The sequence below is a fragment of the Mus caroli genome, chromosome 5, assembly GCF_900094665.2.
Source record: "Mus caroli chromosome 5, CAROLI_EIJ_v1.1, whole genome shotgun sequence".
NCBI classification, from domain to species: Eukaryota; Metazoa; Chordata; class Mammalia; order Rodentia; family Muridae; genus Mus; species Mus caroli.
Genome location: NC_034574.1, coordinates 93,037,868 through 93,063,572, shown reverse-complemented (window position 1 = coordinate 93,063,572; position 25,705 = coordinate 93,037,868). Strand labels below are relative to the sequence as shown.

The window sequence follows — 25,705 nt, the reverse complement described above, 5'->3', positions numbered from 1 at the left end:
TATGTCCCTTGTGTGAAGGAGTGATTGCTTGGCCGCCTTGTAACTCAGTTGGTAACTCAGTTGTTGGCCAAGGAAAAACAGACTCATGATCTTTCACAGCTGTAGTTGCCATTTTACAACCGTAATCAGAAGCTGTTAGACTTACTGTTGTCGGAGAGAAAGGCCTGGATGTCTCCCTGTGTTTGTTAACACAATGAGAAACAAAGACTGAGATGTCCTTTAATGTTGTCTTTTAATTAAGGCGCTCTCTAAATCACTTCCTACATCTCGGTTACCATCAGGGTTTCATAAATCTTTATCTCCTATAAATCTTCACTCCTGTCCTCCCTTCTCTCCATCTTTAATTAGGTTATTGCAGCTTGTGACCCCTTGCATGGTGAGAATGCCTGAACTAGACTTTGAGAACAGCACAGTCCCTTCTGGTTTTATTATTCCATTGCTGTATTGATCCACTCTGCCCAGCTGTACTCATTGACATGCGTCTTTTGAAACAGTCGGCAGATCTTATCAATGCAGTAATTCCCCCCACCCCACCCCGCTGTTTACCAAGCCCAAACAAGCTTTAATCCAAACATGAGTTCCCTCAGAATCAATAACAGGGTTTCCAGCTTTCAGAAGGTTTGCCTTAGCCCAGCTACATACTCAGATTAAAATGCTCCAAGCGTTCTTGGTCCTTGCTACTCCTACCTCCAAACTAGCTCTTGAATTTATCTACTTCAGTGTCTAAGCTACTGCTGCTTCGGTTTGGAGCACTAGCTCTCTCCTTCTTGTACTCCCATCCCCACCCACCACTGCCCTGTGACCCACCTTGCTGGGGAGCCTGCTTTGGTTTGGGGCACCAGCTCTCTCCATCAACACATTCCCTTCCCCACCCACCACTACTCTGTGACCCACCTTGCTGGGGAAGCCTGCCTCACTTAAATCCTGTTTCCATTGCTTCATTCACGCTGTGTCTAGAGCCACACCCTCTTTCTGCTTCACCTGGCAGGGGGATTCCTAAGGATGACTCTGCTGTCCATCTCTGCTCCTTGGAGGGGTTGGGCCTGCCTTGCTGTGGGCTTTTTCCTTTGTACTGAACCAACCATAGCTGTGTCTGTCTTCTCTGGAGGACTTAAGGATTCAGGGCTTGCCTTCTTGGTAACCTTTCCCCAACACCCAGTACAGTTCCTCATCCAGAGAAGGCCTGAAACACTTATCCAGTGAATGACTGGTAAGTGACTCTCTATATACAATATACAGAGAGCTCTACATAGAATATAGATTCATCTATAGATATAGTGGTCTATACATAATAAGGAAAGACTAATAAAGGCAATTACTTGATTTTTTTCTGAAAAACAAATTGAGGTAGATGTAATTTGTTTACAATTTGAAAGACATGGCGTAGTCATTCATAGCTGATGGATGAAATTCGGGGTTCCCAAAACACATCTCTCTAGAAATAGGTAACTACTTGAATGCTGAATGCAATAAACGCCTTGGTGAAAAGAAAAAGCTATAATAATTTTTACCCAAAAAGAAAAAAGGAAATAAAAGAAAGCCACCCCCAACAGTGGCATGTTGGTACAACCTTATATTCTGCAACCTAATTTTGAATTATGATCATGCTTTTAGTTGTGCTTTAATAAAACTGGTGACCATGACCTGGGCAAAGACTCGTTGCTTGACTAAACATTAATCAGACTCCTGAGTTTTCTTATAGGCCCATCCGTACATGTTATAAAACTCTGGTTTTGTTGGGCAGTGGTGGCACACGCCTTTAATCCCAGCACTTGGGAGGCAGAGGCAGGCGAATTTCTGAATTCGAGGTCAGCCTGGTCTACAAAGTGAGTTCCAGGACAGCCAGGACTATTCAGAGAAACCCTGTCTTGAAAAAAAAAAAAAAACCAAAAAACAAAACAACAACAACACAAAAGCCTCTGGGTTTAACAAGAGCCTCCAACCCTCAATAACTAATAAGACTGTAACCCTCCCCAGTCTCCTTCTGATGGTTCATTTCTTTGTGAACCGCCGAAGAGGAGCCCTCTGAGCTTGTCTGTGAAGGTGCTTCCAGTGAGGAGTAAGAAAGGAGATCCTGAATGTGGGCGGTGCCATCCTGTGAAACAGGGCCCCAGATGGGCAAAGGCGGGAGGGAGCAAGTTCCTGGGGCAGCTCTCTCTGCTTGCTGGCTGCAGATATTTCACACTCCTCTTGGCAAGCTTTCCTCACCACGAGGACTGTTTCCTCTCAAGCCATGAGCCAAACGAACTTTCACTCCTTACCTTGCTTTTGTGTGAGACGTGTTGTCATAGCAACAGACAACAACGTACCTCACTGGCTGCTAACCATACTGCTTCGTGTGCATCCTTTTAGGTACATTCAGTCAGCACTGTGCCACTGCCATGGTCTTTCCTCATGGTAATTTCCCATTCTGCTCCTTAATGTTGATCCATGCCTGCCTGTAATCAGAAGCAAGGTCCCTGTGATTGAGAGCAAGGTCCCTCTGCTACACTGCACACTCGGTTGCCGGGGCCGTTGTGTCTTGCAAGCTTGTGCATCAGCACAGATGCCACCTATAGGCCAGCCTCTGTACTTGTGACAGAATCAGTCATGCTTGCTGTGAGTAGACACAGATCTTTATCTTCGGCACACAAAGCTCTCCGGTGTAGTGGCTATTCCTGGCTGTCAACTTGACTACATCTGGAATGAACTACAATCCAGAATTGGAGGGCTCTCAGTAATCCAGATCTTGAGGCTGGGAGACACAAATTTCTGATCTGGATCTTGGCATGGAGATCTTGAGCCATGGTGGCCATGAAAAGCTTAGGTCCAGACGAGGTAGTACATGACTTTAATCCCATGAGACTAAGGCAAGGAGATCTCTGAGTTCAAGGTCAGCCTGGGACAAAGCAAGTCCCAGATGCAGGCTTGGTGGGTACACACCTTTAATCTGGGCCACACCTTCTGCTGGAGACCTACATAAGGACATTGGAAGAAAAAAGATTCACTCTTCTTCGCCTGCTTGCACTTACTTGCCAGCACATCTGTGGGAATCTACTTCTGCAGAAGACCAGCTGAAACAATTGGCCTCATGGGACTGAGCAACTACTAGATTCTTGGACTTCCCATTCACAGCTGACCATTGTTGGGGAGATGGACTATAGACTGTAAGTCATCATAACAAATTCCCTTACTATATAGAAACTACCCATAAGTTCTGTGACTCTAGAGAACCTTAACTAATATGCTTGGTATGCGGTCATTTATGTCCGCATTGATAGCACCTTCAACCAAATCTCATTCTTTTTGTTGTTGTTGTTTTGTGTTTTCTTTTTTTGAGACGAGGTTTCTCTGTGTAGCCCTGGCTGTCCTGGAACTCACTCTGTAGACCAGGCTGGCCTCAAACTCAGAAATCTGCCTGCCTCTGCCTCCCAAGTGCTGGGATTAAATGCATGCACCACTACCGCCTGGCAATGTGTAACCCAGGCTGGCCTCGAACTCATGATCCTCCTGCCTCTGCCTCCTTCAACCATCACAATCAGCCCAAATCTCATTCTTGCAGCTGGCTTTTTATTTATTTTTTTAGTTTCTTTTTATTCTTTATTCTCTTTTTTTAGATTTATTTATTTATTTATTTATTATATGTAAGTACACTGTAGCTGTCTTCAGACACTCCAGAAGAAGGCATCCCATTACAGATGGTTGTGAGCCATCATGTGGTTGCTGGGAATTGAACTCAGGACCTTTGGAAGAGCAGCCAGTGCTCTTAACCGCTGAGCCATCACTCCAGCCCCTTATTTTTTATTCTTTTAGTTTTTATTTTATTGTGTGTTTGGGTGTTTTGGCTGTGTGGATGTCTCTGTACTACATCCGTGCCTGGTACTCATGGAGGCCAGAAGAGGCGTTAGATCCTCTGGAACCAGAGTTACAGTTGGTTGTGAGCTGTCATGTTGGTGCTGGGAATTGAACCCTGGTCCTCTAAAAGAGCAGCTATCGATATTAACTGCTGGGTCATCTCTCCATCCCTCATCTAACTCTTTAGAATCTTCTATTGCCATGCCTAGCATAGTGGCTTTCACATGTTCTGCGCCAGATGTCCATGGGTGTGGCCTTGTTCTGACACTTCCATAAAATGGAGAATAAAAGAAAAAAACCTACCCTCTGAGTTGCTGAGAAGAAAAGGGTTTCAGCCCGAGAAAGAGTGGGATAGGAATGAATGGGACTGAAATTCACTATAGAAGGAAACTGTCAAAGAATTAAAAAATAAAGTCATTTTAAACTAATTTATGGAGGACAGAGTGGAGGTTGGAGGAAGGGACTGGGAGGAGAGGAGGGAGGGGAAACTTTTGTCAGGATATAAAACCAATAAAAGTAAAAAATAAAGTAGTATCAGTAAAAACATAGATTAATCTTTTTTATGTAATTAAAAAAATCCCTCCCTGACGAAGCTTCCAGCATGAATAGAACACATAGATTAAGTACAGGACAGGATGCTCTTGGGGAAAGAGCTGCAGGATGGTGCAGGGAATTTTGGGACATGTTCAGTGGAATGTTCAGGTAAAGCTTTCCAAGGAAGCTTTACAAAGTCCCAGGACAGGCAAGGGGGCTGGGCAGGCCAAGGGCGCAGCCGTGTGCCACACTGGGGGAAAGCATACTTTGGAGGAACAAGACAAGGCTCACAAGCCCCGGCAGGAGACCAAAGTCTACAGCCTGGGAGGAGTGTGTGCTGAGGTCAGAGGAGGGGTTTGAACCCTTTTGTCTGGCTGGCAGGAGTGGAGCTTGGCTTGTGTTTTAAAGGTATCTTCCTGGCTACTGTGGGGAGCAGCGTTTAGTCTGGAACCTGCTTTGACTCCCTGGTATATTGAATCTGAGGTCTCTAAGATGAATGACCCTGAGGCTGTGGGGCCAAGAACCACTGTTACTGCACGATGGCGCACGGCCAAGAGTACACCCGTGGCCCTAGCACATACAGGTAAAGGACATGATAGGGTTAAATACGGGGCGGGGTCTCAGAGGACTAGTGGAGAAGCATTAACTGTGATTATCACGGATTTTCGGATTTTCACTTTTCGCTTTTCAATTCTCAATTCTCCACGAGCTCAGGTGACACGAAGAGAACAAAGCTTTGAGGGTGTGAGGTCTCTGCCTTCAGTGTACACAGAGAGTGAACAAGCAGAGCAAATGTGAGCTGGTCCGTGTACTCATGCGCTAAACCCTCAGCATCCCAGCCCGTGTACTCACGCGCTAACCGCCCCAGCCCGGCAGGTTTCTTCCCTCGGTCACTAGAAATGCGCCCACTCTGGAGACCACTACGAATCTGAATCTGAATCCGAATCTGAATCCATAACCAGAACAGCAAAGCAGCCGCAATGCTGAGGAAGCAATAGTAGTTGTTTGTTTGTGGAAATCCTCTCTTGGGAGTTAATTCTATGTGGAAAGCCATGCTCTAGGCCAGCAGGTGAAGGGTTAAAGTCACAGGTAGAATGGTACCCTGGAGATGCTTTCATTAAGAGCTACCATTCTGCTCTAAATTAAGAGATCAGCGATGAGATCAGCTGATGTAGAGTCTGTGTGTGATGAGATCACGTGGTGTTTGTCTCTCTGTTGTGGTGAAAGTTATTTTGATGGGGTTGTTTTTCCCCTTTGTTGCCTTCAAATTAGATGAATTGCTATATTTCTTTTTATTTTACTACTAAAAAACATATAAGCTGATACATAAAAACATGGAATGGTGCTTTGATACATGTCTACATGGCATAATGTGTGAACCAGGTAAATTATGTCTCAGACAATTATGTCTCTTCTTTACGGTGCAACTCAGAAGCCTTCTGCTTTCCCACGTGTAGGGGTACATCATCGTCCCCTGTTGTTATCCCGCTTCACAGTTGCACACGGGGTGTGTTTCTGGAACTTACTACCTGCTCCTAGCCCCACCCCACCCTTGCTAGCCTCTGACAACTAACTACCATTTTACTCTACATTAAGAGATCAGCTCTGAGAGCAGCTGACTTAGAGTTTGTGTGTGATGAGATCATGCGGCGTTTGTCTTTCTGCTGTGGTTCAAGTTACTTGGATGGGGTCATTTTACCCCTCTGTTGCCTTCAAATATCTCAAATAAATAACATAGAGACCTTTAGTTTTATAATAAGCCTTAATAAGCACTAGATCTAGGCAGATATCAACCCCCTAACCTATTTTGTCTTCTTTCCTGTCAAAATCCCTAAAATATTACTTCCCACATATTTCATTTGGGTTGCTCCTGCTCCATCAGGCCATCTTTCATGGCCATGTGTTCATGGTCCATACTACCCCATGGTGACCTCCCTCCTCCCTTGCTCTCCCCCCCCGCCCCACCCTGAGACCCCAAGTGTAGAAGACAAAGTCCTACCGACCCCTCTTCTGCCCAGGCATCCTTATTAACCAATCAGGGATAACTTGGGGGTGGGAGGGACAAGGTTTACACAACAAAAGCTTATGGTGTGTGTGGGGATTCACTCAGGGTGCAACCAGATCTCGAGGACCACTACTTAACATTTGAATGCATTGCAGCAGCCGACCAACCCCAGCATCTTTCTGAGCCTGGCATTCCATCTAGTACAATGATCTGTACAAATGGCGGGTTTGATTCTTTTTGAACGCTGAATAGCATTCACTGTCACAGGTCCATTTTCTTCACCCTTGTATCAGTTGATGGACAGGTAGCTTGTTTCCACATCTTGAATGCTGTGACTGGTTCTACAGTAAACATGGGAATGGCGGTATCTGCTGGGAATACTTGCCTCGTTTCCTTTAGAAAGGGTATTGTCAGGTCATGTGGTTCGATTTTAACAGAAATCTTCGTAATCGCTACTGACTTACTTTCTCGCTGTGTAGGGATTTCCTTCCCTCCACATCCTTGTTGGTACTTACCTTTCTTCTGTTGCAGAACAGGAATTCTAAGTGGAATGACCTAGGGTGGCATTGCGTTGTGATTTGATTTGCATCTCTCTGGTGATTGAGCAAAGCACTTTTCATCATTCCGAGACACATCTCTTTGGACCCATCGCCCCTCTTCCTGGGGCTGGTGCCCCTTTGCTAGTCTGGATATTATTTGGTCTGCTGGGATATATGAGGCTCCTCTGGACTGTACCCTTCCTCAGACGTGTGACTTGCAGAGGCTTTCCCCCCTTTCTGTAGATCATCCCTTCACTCTACCGACTGTTTCCTTTGCTGTGTGCCAGCTCTTTAGTTTGCTATCATGCTGTCTATTTAAGAATTTGTATCTCATTTTGGACAAGATCTTACTGTGTCGCTCCAGCTGGCCTAGCACTCATGGTGATCCCCTTCATCCCTGTCTCTCAAGCACTGAGTCAAGTAATCGCTCCTCACTGTCATTCATTTCTTTCCAGAAAACAACGCTTCTCAGAATGGAGCAACATTCCCCTTATATGTATGACACTACTCAGACATGCTGCGAATCCTAATGGTTACATCCCCAGCCCCCTAGTCAGTAAATTCACTCTTAATTTACCCTAGAGATAGCTCAAGATACTAGGGGGAATCCAGTTCATTAGCATACCCAATTAGTGTTCTATGAATTGTGTGTATCAGAAGGGAAATAGATCACCTAATAACTCAATCCCCTCTCTTCTATCAGGACCCAGGTGTTGCATATGCTACGACCAAGCCAGCCCCTGTTGAGCAATTTCTTTAAGTTTGTTTTAGATGCTATTGATCATTGTGTGCGTGCACGTGCATGCTACCATAGGAATGGAGGGAGGTCAGGAGAACATGAAGAGGAGTCAGTTTTTCCGCTGTGGGATCCGGGGATTGTGCTCAGGTCATCAAGCTTGTATGTATCCAAGCGTGTCCTCACTGAGCCACGTTGCTGGTTCCTGACGTGTAATTCCTATGAGGTATCCTCTCAGTCAATTCTTGCTATGCTACCGAATCCCGTAGCCTTCTGCTTTAAGAATGAACTACAAAGTCCCTGGAGAGGAGACCGAGAGGCCCATGGACAACCACCATTGAGAAACCAGGCAACTAAACCACAGCGAGAAGGGCCTGTGACTCTAGTGGAGTGGCAGTGGGAACAAAAGAGGGAGCTTTATCCACAGGTTTGCCAAGGGGGAGAGGGAAGGGAGGGGGAGAGGAAGAGGGGAAGGGGAGGGAAAGGGAAGGGGGAGGGGAAGAAGAAGAGGAGAAGGGGAGGGAAGGAGGGAGAGTAGGAAGGGAGGGGAGGGAGAGGAGCAGAGGAGGAGGAGAGGGGAAGATGAGAAGAAGAGGGGAAGGGGAGGGGAAGGGATGAGGGGAAAAGGAGAGGAGAGGGGGGAGGGGGAGGTAAGAGGTAAAGGGGGAGGGGGAGGGGAGGGAGAGAGTCCCATCCACCAGCCCTTGCCTAGAAGAGGAAGAGAATGTCACTATCTGACCCATCTTCATGTAGAAGCAGACAGGACATGAAAAGAGCTTGATTCTGAGCCATGAAGGGGGCAGTTAGGTATGACCGCGGAGTAAAGTCACCTAGCTCCAAAGCCTGGTGCCAGCCATGGCCACCACGTGGGCTGAGTTAGACCTTGAGGGTAGTTGCCACCCAATGCTTTCTGAACATGTTTCCTGACAGCTTCAAGGAGAGTTGGGAGCCACTCTGTTCCCTTCGCTTCAAGCTCGAAAGCCCTTGTTAGGATGTGTGACAATTCCGCGTGCTAGTTTTATTGACTGACTGTGGAGCCACCTTTGCTGAGGATGGTCTGAGTCGGGGTTGTCCACGGAAACAGAACCAAGAGGCTACAGGTATAAAGATGCAGTGTGTGACATGGCTCATGCCACTCGAGGACTCCGAGGTACTACAGTTTGCAGCCTGCTAGGTAGAAACCCAGGGAACTCCAGGCTATGATGCAGCTGGAGCCTGGGGTCCAGCAAAGCCACTCCTGTTAAGTTTAGAGTTATAAGGCTGGAGATCCCAGAGTTCAGCTGTTCAAAGATAGGAAAATGGATGTCCTAGCTGGAGAGGAGAGATCTGGCCTCCCTCTTGCTTTTTGTTCTCTCTGAGCCTTCCACAGACTGAACAGTGCCATTCAATGGGTGGGAGTAAATCCTATGTACCCACTGTTCTGCTTTCCTTCTGGTAGCGTGAGAAACTCCTTCTGAGCAGTGGCAACTCAGAGGAGGGGAGAGTTTATTTCAGCTTACACTTCCAGGTCATAGCTCATCACTGAGAGAAGCCAGACAGGAACTCAGGGGAGAAAACTACAGACAGGAGCCACAGAGCTACTGCTGCTTGCTGGCTCGCTCTCTGGATCACTCACCGGCTTGTGCTTTTTATATATTCCAGGACCACCTGCCCTGGGGATGGGGCCAGCCACAGGGGGGCTGGGCTCTTCCACAGGATCAAGACAATCCCTCACAGAACTGCCCACAGACTCCCCTCCCCCCACAGACCTGATCTAGGAAGCCCCTCATTTGAGGCATCTTCTCTCAGATAACTCCAAATTGTGTCAAATTGACAATTTAAGCTAACCAGGACCCTCAGTCTCCTGAAGCCTTCTCTGAGACACATCCACTTGTTATCAGAGCATCCTTTAACCCTTGCGGCATCAATGTATGACATGAACCACCCTTGGTCTGGGATGTTGCTCGGTGGTAGAGTGCTTGCCTAGTATGTGTGAGGCCCTGGGTGTGATCCCAGAACAGCAAACAAAAGAAACAAGCTGGTTTCAGCCTTTAATCTACAGCCACGTGCTCGGTTGTCATCTGTAGCCTTCTGGGTATAACAAAAAGAGCAGTGAAAAGCAGAGGAAGGAAGAGTTATTTATGAGATCCACTCCAGGTTGCTTTTATTAGTTTTATTGGATATTTTATGTATTTACATTTCAAATGTTATCCCCTTTCCTGGTTTCCCCTCTGGGAACCCCCATCTCATCTCCCTCCCCCTGCTTCTATGAGGGTGCTCCCCCACCCACCCACCTACCCACCCACCCACTCCTGCCTCCCTGTCCTGGCATTCCCTTACACTGGGGCATCGAGCCTTCACAGGACCAAGGGCCTCTCCTCCCACTGATGCCAGAAAAGGCCATTCTCTGCTACATACACAGCTGGAGCCATGGGTTCCTCCCTATGTACTCTTTGGTTGGTGGCTTAGTCCCTGGGAGCTCTGGGCAGGGGGTAGGAGGGTGGAGGTGTCTAGTTGGTTGAGATTATTGTTCTTCCTATGTGGTTGCAAACCACTTCAGCTCCTTCAGTCCTTTCTCTAACTCCTCCATTGGGGACCCCATGCTTAGTCCAATGGTTGGCTGTGAGCACCCACCTCTGTATTTGTCAGGCTCTGGCAGAGCCTCTCAGGAGACAGCTATAACAGGCTCCTGTCAGCAAGCACTTCTTGGCATCCTCAATAGTGCCTGGGTTTGGTGTCTGTATATGGGATGGATCCCCAGGTGGGACAATGTAGGGTCAAAGTGTGGAGCAGAGACTGAAGGAAAGGCCATCCAAAGACTGCCCAGATTGCTTTTATACAGGATACTACATGGTGGGAGAATCTGCATGAAGGCAGTGAGCGTTTACCAAATGTGGAGCAACCACTGGCTTTGGAAGAGCAGGTACTGGGCAGCTAACTACACTCCGTCAGCTCCCGCTTCTGATGGTTGCCATTCTGCTGATGGAGTCGTTCTGCTTGGGTTCAGGGGAACATGAGTTCAGTTGTTGATTAGTTCTTGCTGAAGGAAGGATGCCGGATGATGTACAGCCTGCTCCCGTACCCTCTGCGCTCCAACAACCTCTGGTGGTATATTTCACATGTTTTCTGTCCTTCAGGAGAAGTCATCGGCATAAAATGATCTCCAAGAGACTTCTTAAAGAATTATTTATATATATTACGTGTGTGTGTGTGTGTGTGTGTGTGTGTGTGTGTGTGTGTGTGTGTGATTTCCAGTTAGGAAGAGCTTAGCACATGTATGTCACTGATAGGTTAAATCTTCGTCTTAACTGCAACCCAAAGAAGTAGGTACTATATGAACCCCATGTTGTGATGAGAAAACTGAGGCTTAGTAAGGTTCAGCAAAATGCATCACCCCACTGGTCCAGGTCACACTCGTGGCCCTCGCTCTATCCTGAGGTCCATACAATGGGATGTAGAAGAATTATCATCAGTTTCTTTGCATTTGTAGCATTATCCACCAAGAAGCTGGCAGCTGCTTGACAAGGAGCTCCACCGTCAGTGGTCAGGGATGGCTGGTCCCGCTCCTTGCTCAGGGTTGGGATTCTCCCACCAGCCAGACAAGCTTCAACCTGTTTGCCTGTCAGATCTTCATCTCCTGGAGTTCCTGGGAGTTTTCTATCCCTGGGGACTTGGCTGGAGCGTTCCTTGTTTTGCTTTGATTTGTTTCAGGTTTGCTTGTTTTCCCTTCACTGAACTAAGTATTGATGTCAGATTCTAGGTAAGAGAGAGCCTGCATCTCGTGGGCTCAATCTTGTTCTGGAGCTTGGAGCTGACACGGCGTGTCAGAGAGGCTGCTGTTGTGCAGTCTCGCAGCTGTGGACCAGGGCACACATGGCGGCTTGCGGTCAGACTATTGTGTGGCTTTTTTGTTGTTGTTTATTGTCTTTGGGATAGGCAGATACATGAAATAATTGCATACCAAAGGGCAAGCAAATAGACTTCAGAACTGTCCCCAAACAATCACTTCACCATCGACAAATCACATCAATGACAAAACCCAGGCTTTCCCCTGCCTCAGAGGAGGTATTTGACAAGTAGGGATTAGATTTGTGCCTCTATGAAACCTCTGTGAGGATGGGGCTGTGGAGGTATCTCAGTTGATGGATTGTCTAGCAGGAACCTTTGTTTAATCCCCAGCACCACAGAATCCAGGTCTGGTGGTGTGTGCCTGTAATTTCAGGACTTTGGAGGTGTAGGCAGGAGGATCGGGAGTTCAGGGACATCCTGACGATGTAGCAAGTTTAAAACCATCCTGGAGTACATGAAATCCTCTGTCAAGGGAAAGAAAACTGAAAGATTAGCCATTTTAAGGTCAGGACACAGTCCTCTGGCCTCAGCTCTTCCATGGACTAGGGGAAACACGTAGTCACTCTGGTCTCCTGGGTATCACCTAATTCCCAGGGCAAGGTTATGTATGTCACTGTCACCTAAGGATCATAGGATGTTTCCAGTAGCTTATGAACAATGGCTTTGCCGTTTGGACTTCAGCATCTACATATACTAATTAGCCACAGAAGAAAAGATTCCGCTGTGGCAGCAAGAATCTAAAGACAAAATGGCTTTAAAACATGGAAGGCTTGTTTGTCTTTTTAATTTATGTAACAGAGGGTGGGTGTTACGAATCAGTGGGAGAGGAGGTTCTGATAACAGCTAGACCATCTGCAGTGTTGTGTCTGTGCAGGGTCGCTGTTGTTTTAGATCAGAGGCAATCCCTCCTGTTCATGTCTCATTGGTAAGAAATTAATCATTAGCTGTGCTGCAGCCCAGAGGAGCTGGGTTGCCATAAGTGGGACAGCTGTGTGCCCAGATCTTCTGCTCACACAGTGGAAGAAGGGGATGTTGACTTTCATAGAAAGCTGGTAATCTGCCACCACCAGCTCCTTCCTGGCTCCCAGAAAATCTCCATTTCCTACAGTGCTCCACCATTGTAACTGGAATGCATGTATGAGTGTAGAAGGTGGGTAGCCTGCCATTTAGTTTATAGTGTGTAAGACTGCTATGCAAGCCACCAACCTGAGTTTGATCCTCAGAACACATACACAATCTCACACACACACACACACACACACACACACACAGAGGATGTATACTCACATGTGCATGCACACATGCAGACATGCACAAATATCACACATACACTCATATATACATATACACACATTATATGTACACACACATTATGCACATAGTAACATATACACATGTACACTCACACACATTGTATATACACACACAAACATATACACATGCACATGCATGCACACACATCACACATACATACACATCACGTATGCACATTATACATTCACATCACCTATACATACTATACACACACACACATTATACACACGTACACATATTATATATATATATATATATATATATATATATATATATATATGCCATGCATCAGTGCTGCTGTGCATCCATGCACCCATGCTGCTGTGTGGCCATGCAGCTGTACAGTCATGCAGCTATTGCACTTTATTCTTAGCTTTTTCATCTCTCTGTTGAAGTTTTATTGGGTGACAGACAGTTGGTGTCTAAATGCCTTGGAACACATCTATAGAAGGAAGGAACCTTGTCCCATTGTTGTGAAATGAATCTTTCCTCATATTCTTTGGGGCGAGTTTCCTCACAAAGCCACCCCTGCAAGAGAGGGTACTTATCATAGTACAGGTGAGTGGCCACTTCCCAGGTCATAGTAGGAGGTGAGCGGACAGTCTAGCACTATGCCAGCCTGTAATCAAGACTAACTGACCTTCGTTTTGCCTGGAGATGGGTGGAGCTGGACCTTTAATGATGTCACCAAGAACTTGTTCTTCCGCCTTCTATTCACCCACGGTCACTGTGGTAGCTTCGGGTCCTCATGTTTATTGTCTCATGACTACATAGCAGATGCCACAGCACCAGGTACTGGAGTTTTACTGCACCATCCCAAGTGAGAAAAAAGGAACGTAGATAGAAAAAGTCCTCTTCCCATCATTGAGGATGCAAACCCTTCCCATTTACCATCCAGGGCACTTCCTTTTGCATCTCAGTGGCCAGGTCCAAGAGAGTCTGCAATGGTAACTTGTCAAAGGAAGATGAGGCGGCTGTTTGGCTTATCCAGTCACGACATATTTGGTGTCCTTGGGCTGAGCACATTGCTGTCCTGAGAAAAATGAGATTGTTCTCAACTAGGAAGCAAAGTCATATCATCCATACATGGGTCGTGCTTGCTGTTATGCATAACCAGGTAGGTGAATTGAGAGGCTAAAAGGAAAGTCAGACCACAGTGGATCCAGGTGCGAGTGAAGGGATTTCCTCTGGGGGTTATCTTTGCATGGCATGGAACAGTAAGTTCGGTCTAGTTCTAAGAGAAAGAGTCCTCTGGGCCGTGAGTACAGGGGGACCCTATAGTCATCTGCCAGGTGAATGAGGGTGACTGCTTTTAGAAATCAAAAGAATGGTGGAGGAAAAAAAAAACCAGTCACTGCTGGTTCTGTTTAGAAACCATCATATTTGGGGAATGGCAACATTTTACAGAAATTCTTCACTACAACTGTATTGCATTGTGTGGTTTGATTTGCCAGCATTCTTAAAATTTTTGTGGTAGGGGACTGACCTTGTAGATTTAATGATGCTGCTTGTATCTGTTGATCAGGGGAAGTCGTCATAGACTCTTAAGGTGATACCAGGTCACCTGACTCTTGTGATATTCAGAACTCAGGATGGGGTGAAAGTACCTTTCATCTCTGTGCTGGGGTCTTATTTGTTGGCTCCCCTTTCCATATCCCCGTGCTGATTGTATCTCTGGGTCTAGAAAAACCTCGGAAAAACAAAACAGATAGCCCTGGTCATTCTCACTTATAATTACAAATGGGTTACAATATAATACAAGCTCTCCACGTTTGCGCACAACACACGTGGCAGAGATTCATTCCCAGGAGGCTCTGGTTCATAGGCATTGTGACAGTTCTGGCCATTAGTAGGTGGCTCATTCATTGTTTCTGCTCTGTACCGCTGGCCCCAAGGGTACATGAAAAATTACTATAGCAAGGAGCCCATCTCCTGATGAATTACAAAGTAAGAAAGGGAAGCAAAGACCTAGGTAGAACTTGTGGCAGAGTACAGAGTCATGTGTCACTTACCAGCAGGGATACATCCCGAGGAGAGTGCCACTTGCTGATTCCATCCTCATGGGAACACACGTCCACAGACTGACTACAAGTCACCAGGCAGTGTCATCTCTGGGGACTACAGCTGTGTGCAAGCTTCTTCGTGGGCAGAAGTACTAATTCATGGCGCATGACAGCACTTGGCAGTTCCTGGGAGGCTGGCCAGACAGGAAGGACTGGTTTCACTGTATTTCCAGTCTTTATAAAGACATGCAGAGGCCAGAGCCATTATTCTCCCCCACTTTACTGATGAAGAAACTGAGGCACAGACCAAGCTTAACTAATGTCACATAACTAGGAAGTGGCAGAGTTGAGAATCTAAGCCCTTGTCCCAAGCAGATTAGCCAAACCTGCCTGCCCCCACTGGCCCCAGGCGGACAAAGCTTCTCCTCTCCAGACAGCCTTGTGCTGGTGCTGAAAACTGTGCAGTCAGTCACCAGTAGGCGTGGTTTAAAGAGCTTCAAATAACAAGGATCTGGTGGGCTCCATCTGGAGATGAGAGGTGTTTTCCATCATATGGGACAATAAAAGATTTGTCTTCAAGGCCCCCATACTGACCACAGGACGCAATTTTTCCAGGCTTTAATAGCTGGAAGAACTACATGTTCCCTGATAACAAAAGTATGAATAAGAATATTACTATCGTTGTTGGCGTTTTCTAATAGGGTCCCTTTATGAAGTCTTCGATAACCTCAGCCTCCCACGTGGTGAGATGACTGCCACGAGCCGCTTTGACTTATAAACTTCCCCTTTTTGAACAAGTTAAGGTGGCTGGGGTCTTCGATAACAAGCTCGTGTGGGAATAGAAAACACGTTTTCAAGAGAGTGTAACTCAAAAACGTAAATGGTGGGAGATGCCACAATCCTTTAGCTTTTGGTACCTTCCCTCCTCCCCCACCTCTGGGGGAGTGGGGGGAAGACAAGAGTTTTGGGGACACAAAGGGAGCAGAAGTAACGGAGGTTCTCACTGTCTCACACAAGGCGCTGAACAGCCTGTGCAGAGCGGCCTGCCTCACACCCAGATTGGGTAAGCGCACTTGGGCAGTGACAGTCATTGGAAGAGAACACATGGTAAACGCACAGAGCTGGCAGCACTGTCTCTGTGAGCTGTGACCATCTGGGTAAGAGCTTAGCAAGTCATTTGGATAAATAATGCCGTTTGGAGGAGAGTTCCAAACCAAGGCTGAGTGCCAGAACCCTTTCAAGACAGTCTTCACAATCCTGGCTCTTTCCCTCCTTTTGTCAAAAACTCATCAGATCACATGCCAGATACGCTCAGCTCTCTGGGGCCATGGGAACATTTATCCTGGGTTTCTTCATTGTGAAATATTACTGGAAGATTAGTGTCAGCAGAGTAAATACTGCACAGAATAAAAGGAATCGTGGGGCTGGCGAGATGGCTCAGCAGATAAGAGCACTGACTGCTCTTCAGAAGGTCCTAAGTTTAAATCCCAGCAACCACACGGTGGCTCACAACCACCCGTAACGGGATCTGATGCCCTCTTCTGGTACATCTGAAGTCAGCTACAGTGTACTTATGTAAAATAATAAATAAATCTTTTGGGCTAGAGTGAGCAGGGACTGAGTGAGCAGGGTTGAACTGAGCAAGCAGAGGTCCTAAAAATTCAATTCCCAATAACTACATGAAGGCTCACAACCGTCTGTACAGATACAGTGTACTCACATATGTAAAATAAACCTTTTAAAAAAATCACAACTACTAGACAAAGATAAAATTCTTTTCTAAGATAATTCTCTTTTATTTTCTATGTATGGGTGCTTTGCTTACATGTATACACACACATATACATGCATACACACACACACATATATATACATACACACACGTATATATATACATACATATATATACACACACACACACATACATACACACACACACACACACACATATATATATATATGCCATTTATGTGCCTGGTCCCTAAAGAGGCCAGAAGAGAGCATTAGTCCTACAGAAGCTGGAGTTACAAATGGTTGCTAGCCACCATGTTGGTGCTGGGAATTGAACCTGAGACCTTTGCAAGAACAACAGGGCTCTAAGCTGCTGAGCCCTGATCTCCCCAGTCCCAAATCCTTAGGTATGTGGAAGAGGCTTCTTCATCTAACTCAAGAGAAGAATGGAATTTATCCTTATGTCTTAGGGTTGCCATTGCTGTGATAAAACACCATGACCAGAGGTAAGTTGGGAAGAGAGGGTCCATTAAGCTCACAGTTCCGTAGAACAGTTCATCATCAAAAAGAGTGAGGGCAGGAACTCATGCCAGGCAGGAACCAGGAGGCAGGAGCTGATGCAGAGGCCATGAAAGGAAGAGTTAGGCTTACTGGCTTGCTCAGCCTGCTTTTTTATAGCACCCAAGACTACTGCCCGCAATGGGCTGGGCCTCTCCCCACTCCTATCAATCATTAATTAGGAAAATGCCTTACAGCTGGACCTACGGGGGGGGGGGCACATTCTCAATAAGGACTCTCTCCTCTCTGACAACCCTAGTTTGTGTCAAGCAGACATAAAACCAGCCAATGTATCCCACTAGTTAATGAGAACTTTGAGTGATGTTTCCCCTATATTTAAAAAATATTTGCAAAAAAAAATGTGCTATTAGCATGTGTATGTGCTTATGTGTGCATCATCTGTGTGGGCAGGAACAACCATGCCACGGCACATGTGGAAGTCAGGGGACAATTCTGTGGAGTTGACTCAATCCTTCCACCTTTGCCTGGGTTCCAGGGATTGAACTCAGGCTGCCAGGTGTACGCAGCAAGTGCCTTTTCCAGCTAAGCCACCTCTCCAGCCCTGGTGACATTTTCTAATGTAAGTGGAGCAGTGAGCCAATTTGTGCTCAGGAAATATAGAGAACAACATCTCTGCCTTTCCTTCCGTTCTTAGACTGGGGCTACTACAGTCATGTGACCAAGAGAAAGTTACACCATTGAAACGTGTATGCTATGCCCACATGACCTTGAGACCCCATCCAAACTTTAATTAGTTCAAAAGGGGGACTTTGTAAAGTCAGAGTCCCAACTGGACATGGTGGCTCACGGTAATAATCTCAAAACCTGGGGAGCTGAAGCAGGAGATGTTTGAGGCCAGCAAGGACTCCATTCTTAGACAATTCCGAGACAACATCTGCTGGTTGACTTACCAGGCCGGTTATTTCCAGGGCTCTTTCCATCGAGTTCCCTTTCTGAACTTGCACGTGATCCCAAACAGCACATAGTAAGTCTTGCTCATCTTCCTGGAACCCGACAAGCCTCTAGCACCAAGAAGGGAGAGCATATCGGTTGTGTGTCTCCTGGAATTTCTTCTAAGCTGAGTGTGGACTAACAGAAGACCAGTGGATTCTCTGTGCCAAGAAAAAAGGTGTGTAACAAGGGGCACCGGAGAGGCAGAAAGGAGCAAAGTGTCATGATTTGTCACATGGGACGTTGGCAGGCCCATGAAGCCAGAAGGAGGCCTTGAGCTCTTCACTGAACTCTTCTGCTTGTCTTGATGCCTAACAGAGTCTTTTGCAAAGGAAAAGTGGGCAAAAGGATGGCATAAATAAGAGGACTTTCCCCTTCTACATGACACACACATGCACACACACAAGCACACATACATTTGCACACACACAGGCATGCACATATGCATGCACACTCACACATGCATGCACACAGATACATATGCATGAACACACATTCTTTCTCTGTTACCACACACACATGCACACATACATGTGCGCACACACTCACACAAGCATGCACATATATAAGCATGCATGCAAACATGTACACATACATGAGTACACACACAGGCATGCACACAGATATATATGCATGGACATATACTCTTTCTTTTTTACCACACACACACATGCACACGCACACTACATGTATACACGCACTCACCCTTGCAGGCACTCATGCACACACTCACACAAGCATGCACATATATAAACATGCATGCACACTCACACATGCATGCACACAGATACATATGCATTGACACACACTCTCTCTGTCACACACACACACACACACACACACACACACACTCCCTGTTGGTCTTCAGCTCATACCTGTTAGCTCCCAGAAGAACATAGTATGGTGAGTTCTACCATATGTCTGATTTATGTCCTTTAGTGTACAAATCTTTTTTCAATGACTTCATCTGATTTATCTCATTACAAGCTCCTCAAGTCTTACCAAAATAATTTATAACTGTTTAGGATCTAAGCAAATTGAATAAAACAGTGGAGGCTCGCAGCTTTTAAAGATAAAAACCAGATGACTGATTTCAATATAAAACCACAAACCTCCTAATAAAAAGGACACAGGAAAACCTGAGATCAAGGGATGATAGGCAAGAAGTCCCTTAGATTTGACATCAAATTCAGAACCTTTAAAAATAGAACTGGGCAGATTAGACTGTTCAAAGCAGACTTTCTTGCTTTGCAAAGCTCTCATAAACAAGCAAGGCACGATGGCACACACCCATCCCAGGTGTTGAGAGGCAAGAGGAAGGAAAGGAGTTCAGGACCCGCCTCCAGCATCTTGTGAGTCTGAGGCCAGCTTAAGCTTATGTGACTCTGTCTCAAAGGCAAGTGAGATGGCGATGTCCCAGGGATAAGAGTGCTTGCTGCACAAGTGTGAAGGCCTAGGCTTGGTCCCAGCACCTGTGAGAGCCAGATGTGGTCACGTACACTTGTAACCCAGCACTAGGTATGAACAGAGACAGGAGGATTGCTGGAGCTTGGGGACCAGCTGGTCTGGGTGGGGAAAGTGGTCAGCTCCAGGTTCTGTGAACGACTGTTTCACAAAGATAAGGGCAGGGTGAAAGAGCCTTAGACCTGACCTGACACCTGCACATGCATGCACAGGTGTGGGTATCCACACATGCATATATACAGACACCTGACCTGACACCTGCACATGCAAGCACAGGTGTGGGTATCCACACATGCATACATACAGAGAGACACCTGACCTGACACCTGCACATGCAAGCACAGGTTTGGGTATACACACATGCATATATACAGACACCTGATCTGACACCTGCACATGCATGCACGGGTGTGGGTATCCACACACGCATACATACTACACACTCCATACATAAATACACAGATTCTTTGACGTGCCATTTTGTGGTGAGAGATACTTTTAAAAACAGTTATGGACCTTTAATATAAAAAAAAAAAAAGGAAATCACATTATACCATATACTTTGAACTCACAATGACCTAAACCCCTAAATAGGAAGACCTGAAGTTATAAAAACAATGAGAAGGGAAGAGAGAGAAAGCCTCACGACACTGACGTTGGCAATGATTTTTTTGTTTTAGAACACTAAAACTCGGGGAACAAAGGAGAAAGTAGACAAATTAGACTTCATCAAAATTAAAAACGTGTATGCCCCAAAGGATGCTCTCGACAGTGAGATGGTGACTTATATAATTGGAGAATCGGGGTGCATGATGGGAGATGAATATCCAGGACATGTGAGGATCAATAAGACAATTGAAAAGGTGAAGGGACTGTAGGCACAGTTCCGTGGTAGCACACTTACCCAGGATGTACTGGGGCCTGCATGTGCTACCTAGTGTTGAAAACAATGAAGTATAAACAAATTAAGTAGACATTTCTGTAGAGAAATATACAAACGACCAGTAAGTGTGTGACCACACAAATCTAGGGAGGTGGGATGTTTACATAAAACTCACAGGAAAGCCGCAGACGAGGTCAATATAAGCTCTTGAGAGCTGGTCATATTAAGGCCAGTTCTTAGTTGAAGATGTTAAACATTTACTGGTATGCTAGAGACTGCCAGTGAGGAGACAGTGTGAAGAATAGACAGGGTCTCACTGTATTATTTCTTGCAACTGTGTGTGGATTTGCAAGCATTTGAAAAGGGAACACATCAAAGCTTACGTGAAATGTTTTGGAAGAGGCACTGGGGTAGTTTTGCTGCAAGCTAATAATGCGACCGTTCATAGACGGCTCCCCTGGCATCTCTTCATGGTAAGAAAGGGCAATTCTCATCTAACCTCAGGCAGGGTATAGAGCAAGTTTCCTATCATTTAGACATAAGTTGCCCTAAGAGAGTTAAACTAGCGAAAGTAAAACGATTTAGAAACCGTTGGCGTGTCTAAAGCATCAAGTACCATGTGTGAAGAATAACAAAACGGGCCCCGCCCACCTGATGAGAACCTGAGATCACAGCCCTTGGGAGGTTCAGGCAGGAAGATGGTTGGAGTCAGCCTGGGCTACATAGTGAGATCATCTCAACACAAACAAACAAACAAACAAACAAAAAACAAACACCACACACACACATAGTAGGGAAGGACTAAAGAGATGGCACCATGGGTAAAGTGCCTACCGGGCAACATAGGGACCTGAGTTTGGATCCCCGACACCCAGACATGGTACCGTGCACCCCTAATCCCAGCACAGGAGTATGTTTGAGGACTCAGAAGTAGGTGGGTCCCCAGAACAGCCAGCCCCTCTAGCTGAAATAGTAAGTTCCAGGTTCAATGAGAAACTTTATCTCAGGAAACAAGGTGGAGAGCAATGGAGAAGGACGTTGGTTGGTGTCGCCCTCTGGTCTCCACATGTGTGTGCACATCGGAGCCCCTTGCCCATGTGCAGAAATAACTAGGAAAATATAGCTCAGTGGTAGAGAGCATCCCCTTACTAAAAACAGACACAGGAACGAAGACTTTAAACATTTGTTAAGGTATTTTTTAGAAAGACATTTAAAGAAAAAAATGTTATTAGCAGAAAAGCTATTTGTGCCTTTCTAGAAAAAAAGTGGTTCCCTGAGAAGGAAGTACTATTCTGAGTCCTACTCGGAAGATGGGAGCGCAGTGCTAACGCACTGGGCCCTCTGCTTAGCCTCTATAGTTACAGCACTTCCAGCACAAGGACTGCACACACGCGAGGCTCTTTACCCACACTATTGTCAGTTCTCAGCATGATCCTACAGTTGTGCTTAACCACCAAGGCGCCTGTGGTTCCCACGGGTGAAGACCTCCTGTGAAGTTGGCTCTTCGTTGTCTTTCTCCACCTCTTCAAATTCAGCAATCTCCGTGTGGTGAGACAAGGAAACTACAGATTTCAAGAACTAAACTCAGGCCCAAGGAGCCAGTTTCTGACATAACTGAGGTTAAGTCCAGGATGGGATCCAAACATAGGATCCAAACTTAGGTCCTTATGTTGCCCGGTAAATTCTCTTTTCAGGGGACCCACCCTGAGTGGAACTCATATGTAAGTGACCTATTTAGTGATAGATCTACAGTGATCTGTTGACCCAGTCACTGCTAGCTTCCCTCCTTCTTCCTTCCTCCTTCCTTCTTTCCTTCTCTTCCTTCTTTCCTCCTTGCTGCCTTCCTTTGCTTTCTTTTTTTCCTCTTTCCTCCCTTTACAGATGTCTACATATAGAATTGTGTTTGTCTGTCTGTTTACTATAACTGATAGCTTTATTATGGGCACACATACATTAATAGACATTTATTATTCATATTGTATATGCTGCAAATGTTCAACATTGTGCATTCTATAAATGGAAGCCATTGGTGACTAGGCCATCCCGTAGCTTTCAATAGCATCAATGCATATCCATTCACTTTCCATTATATTAGCTATCTACACTCAGCCATGATCCAAGACATCAAGGGGACATTCCAGAAGTAAATATGTCATACGCTAAACTCTGTGCTGTTTCTGAGCACTGTGATGAAATCTTGCCAGTGTTTATAAAATCTGACCTGCAAGGCTGGAGAGAGAGCTTAGCAGTCAGGAGCGCACACTGCACACAAGGGACCTGAGTTTGCCTCCCAGCACACAAGACATCCAGTCACCTGTAACTCTGCTCTGGTCTCTGATGGGACCTGATACTCTCTTCTGGCCTCTGCAGAGACCTGTGCACACACTCATGCTCCCATACACAGACACACACAAACACAGATGATTAAAGGTAAGATTTTAAAACTGACTTACAAGAATGTTTTATCCTTTCACTAAATGAAACACTTCAAACATTTATTAGATTTCTCCAAATAGACTGTTTTCCCAACATCGGGTAAATGACATAGTCACCATAGATTGTATTTTACTGGCCAGAAACTGAAATGTCTGTTAATTGGACCCATTATACAAAACCTCATCATACTTATGATCTCCAGTCCTGTAGATTAATAATTAAGTAAATAATTACTATAAATAAATTTGTGACTCCCTCCAGCCTAAAGGGAAAGGACTCTGTATTTCTTAAATCCTGTTCTACTTAGAAGATATGCTATATATGTTATAAAAAAAAAGACTAATCTTGATTCTGATAAGAATTTTTTAAAGATTTATTTAATTATTTATTTAATGTATCTGAGTATACTATAGCTGCCTTCAGACACACCAGAAGAGGACATCAGGTCTCATTACAGATGGATGTGAGCCACCATGTGGTTGCTGAGAATTGAACTCAGGACCTTTGGAAGAGTAGTCAATGCTCTTAACCACTGAGCCATCTCTTCAGCCCCTGATAGGAATTTTAAGTAAGAACAATATTAGGCCATTCTGGGATAACTGTTTACCCAGATCCCTTTAGGTAAATTGTTTGGGGTTGTGTATACTTAAACTCTTCTAAGTTAGAGTTTCTCTCTCTCCCCCTCCACCCCCATCTCTCTTTCTGGACAGTGTCTCACTATGTAGATCTGTCTGCCCTGGAACTTACTATGTAGGACACGCTGACCTGGAACTCACAGAGATTCACCTGTGTCCGTTTCCAGAGTGCTGAAAACCTATCTTTGAAATGGTCCTGGCCACATTCAGGGCAGGTCTTCCCATCTCAACTGACCGAACTAAGAAAATATCACAGGCACAATCACCGGAGAGCATGAGTCAGAGAATTCCCTGTTAATAGTCCCACCCCGGGTAATTCTTCATTGTGTCAATATGATGGCAAAACTCTAGCCGTCACAGTGATAACACATTTTTAAGACAGTGCAGGTCTCTATTGGTGGGATCCTCAGAAGGGGATATCTCTGTAATAATCAGAGCTTCCGTACACGTACAAATGGGGATGGCTACAGAGCAGAAGCAGGGTGTGGGCAAGGAGGGTGAAAAATTTCCTTTGTGGTGTGTGTGTCTGTGTCTATGTTTTATGTGTGTGTGTGTCTGTTTATGTGTGCGCGTGTTTGTGTCTATGTGTGTTTGTCTGTGTGCCTGTGTGTCTGTGTGTGTATCTGTTTGTGTCTGTGTCTCTTGGTGTGTGTGTCTGCATTTGGGTGTGTCTATGTGTGTGTGTGTCTGCATTTGTGTGTCTGTGTTTGTGAATGTGTCTGCATCTGTGTGTGTATCTGTTTGTGTGCGTACCTGTGTGTCTGTGTCTATGTGTGTTTCTGTGTGTTTATATATGTGTGTCTGTGTGTGTGTCTGCATTTGTGTGTGCCTGTGTCTGTGTGTTTATGTGTGCATGTGTTTGTGTCTGTGTGTTTATGTATGTGTGTCTGTGTTTATGTGTATGTGTGTTTGTGTCTGTGTGTTTGTCTGTGTGTTTATATGTGTGTGTCTGTGCCTGTGTCTGTGTGTACATGTACTGAGACTGGCCATTGTTAGTAGTAAACTGATAGTGAGCTGTGACTAACAGAACATCAGATGACCAGTAACCATTTCTTTTATCTGGGATCTGCAGGGGTGGGTCAAATATAATGCTCCCTGTGACCCGTGGTAGAGGACTCCATGGGACCCTGGTTCATGGAGATTCAGGAAGATGCTTCTGAAGCACGGGGTAAATCCTCTAAGGCTGAAGAGGCTGGAAGAGATTGACAAGCACGAACAGACCCAAGAGTTCACCACAAATGAACAAAAGACACTGCCGATCTGGACAGCTGAGGGGAGGGTGGTAAAGACTAACCAAATACCCTGTCAGATCCTTTAGTTAAACACTAAAAGCAGGAATCCAGGCTTTAGTTCTGGGTTGCTAATTACTGTGGTTTCTGGAAATTGCTACTATTCAACCAAAACATAAGAACTTTTCAAGATGAAATTGGCCATGGCTGACATTCCCAACTCTAGCTTCTAGAGATGGGTGGAGAAGCCTGTTGGACTCAAAACTGCCAGTCTTCTGCTCCGCCCACACTACTGCCTTCCTCCTCTACCTTCTTCCGTCCTTTAGAAAAGGTAGCCGTCAGCTATCTTCAGCTATGCAGAGAAGCAAATAAATGCCTTTTGTATTATCTTGGTAAATTGTCTGTGCTCTTGGAACTGGCATAAGAGCTAGGATTTGACCCTCTACTTCAGACTCAAGATGATTTATCTCAAAGCATCTTTCAAACTCCCCTGACCTGGGTCATGATGCACCTTGACTCTGTAACAGGTTGAAAATAGAACAAAACAGCTCAAAGTGAAAGCATTGTGCCTTTGAGAACAGCTGAAAACATTTCTGCATTTACATAACATAAAATGCCTGTAGAGCGAGAGGCTAAGGAGAGGCTAAGGAAGTTTCTCAGCCTAAAGACCCACAGTGGGTGACTCCACCACCACAGTTTAGTAGGGTTGCCTTCCTGGATGTCTGCTGAATGTTGTAACATCAATTTGAAGACGTTTGTATCTGCTTCTTGCATCTCTGTCTGCTGCCTGGGCTTATTCAGAACCCAAAGCACTGCAATGGTCGATCTTTCTTTGGACCATGAAAAAACACAAAAAGATTTGTGATTGTCCTGTTTTCTATGGGATTTGCCTGGGAACTTAGATTCTTCTAGTGTGGCACTATGCATACAGGTAATATTAACTTAATTAGATTCTGCTCTGTGTGTATTTTGGATTCAATTCTCTCTCTCTCTCTCTCTCTCTCTCTCTCTCTCTCTCTCTCTCT

The 25,705-nt window shown here is 45.5% G+C and overlaps 1 protein-coding gene across 8 annotated transcripts in view; it reads left to right on the top strand.

The window, feature by feature from the left end:
* Tmem150c (transmembrane protein 150C) overlaps window positions 1–25,705 on the top strand; it is a 72,971-nt gene that overhangs the window by 25,589 nt on the left and 21,677 nt on the right. The window contains exon 2 of one of the 8 annotated variants that reach the window (XM_029476912.1): window positions 18,012–18,211. The exons of the other annotated variants lie outside the window; for them this stretch is intronic. The gene's annotated coding sequence lies outside the window, so the exon portion shown is untranslated. The remainder of the gene's footprint in view (window positions 1–18,011; window positions 18,212–25,705) is intronic. 8 annotated transcript variants of the gene reach the window in all.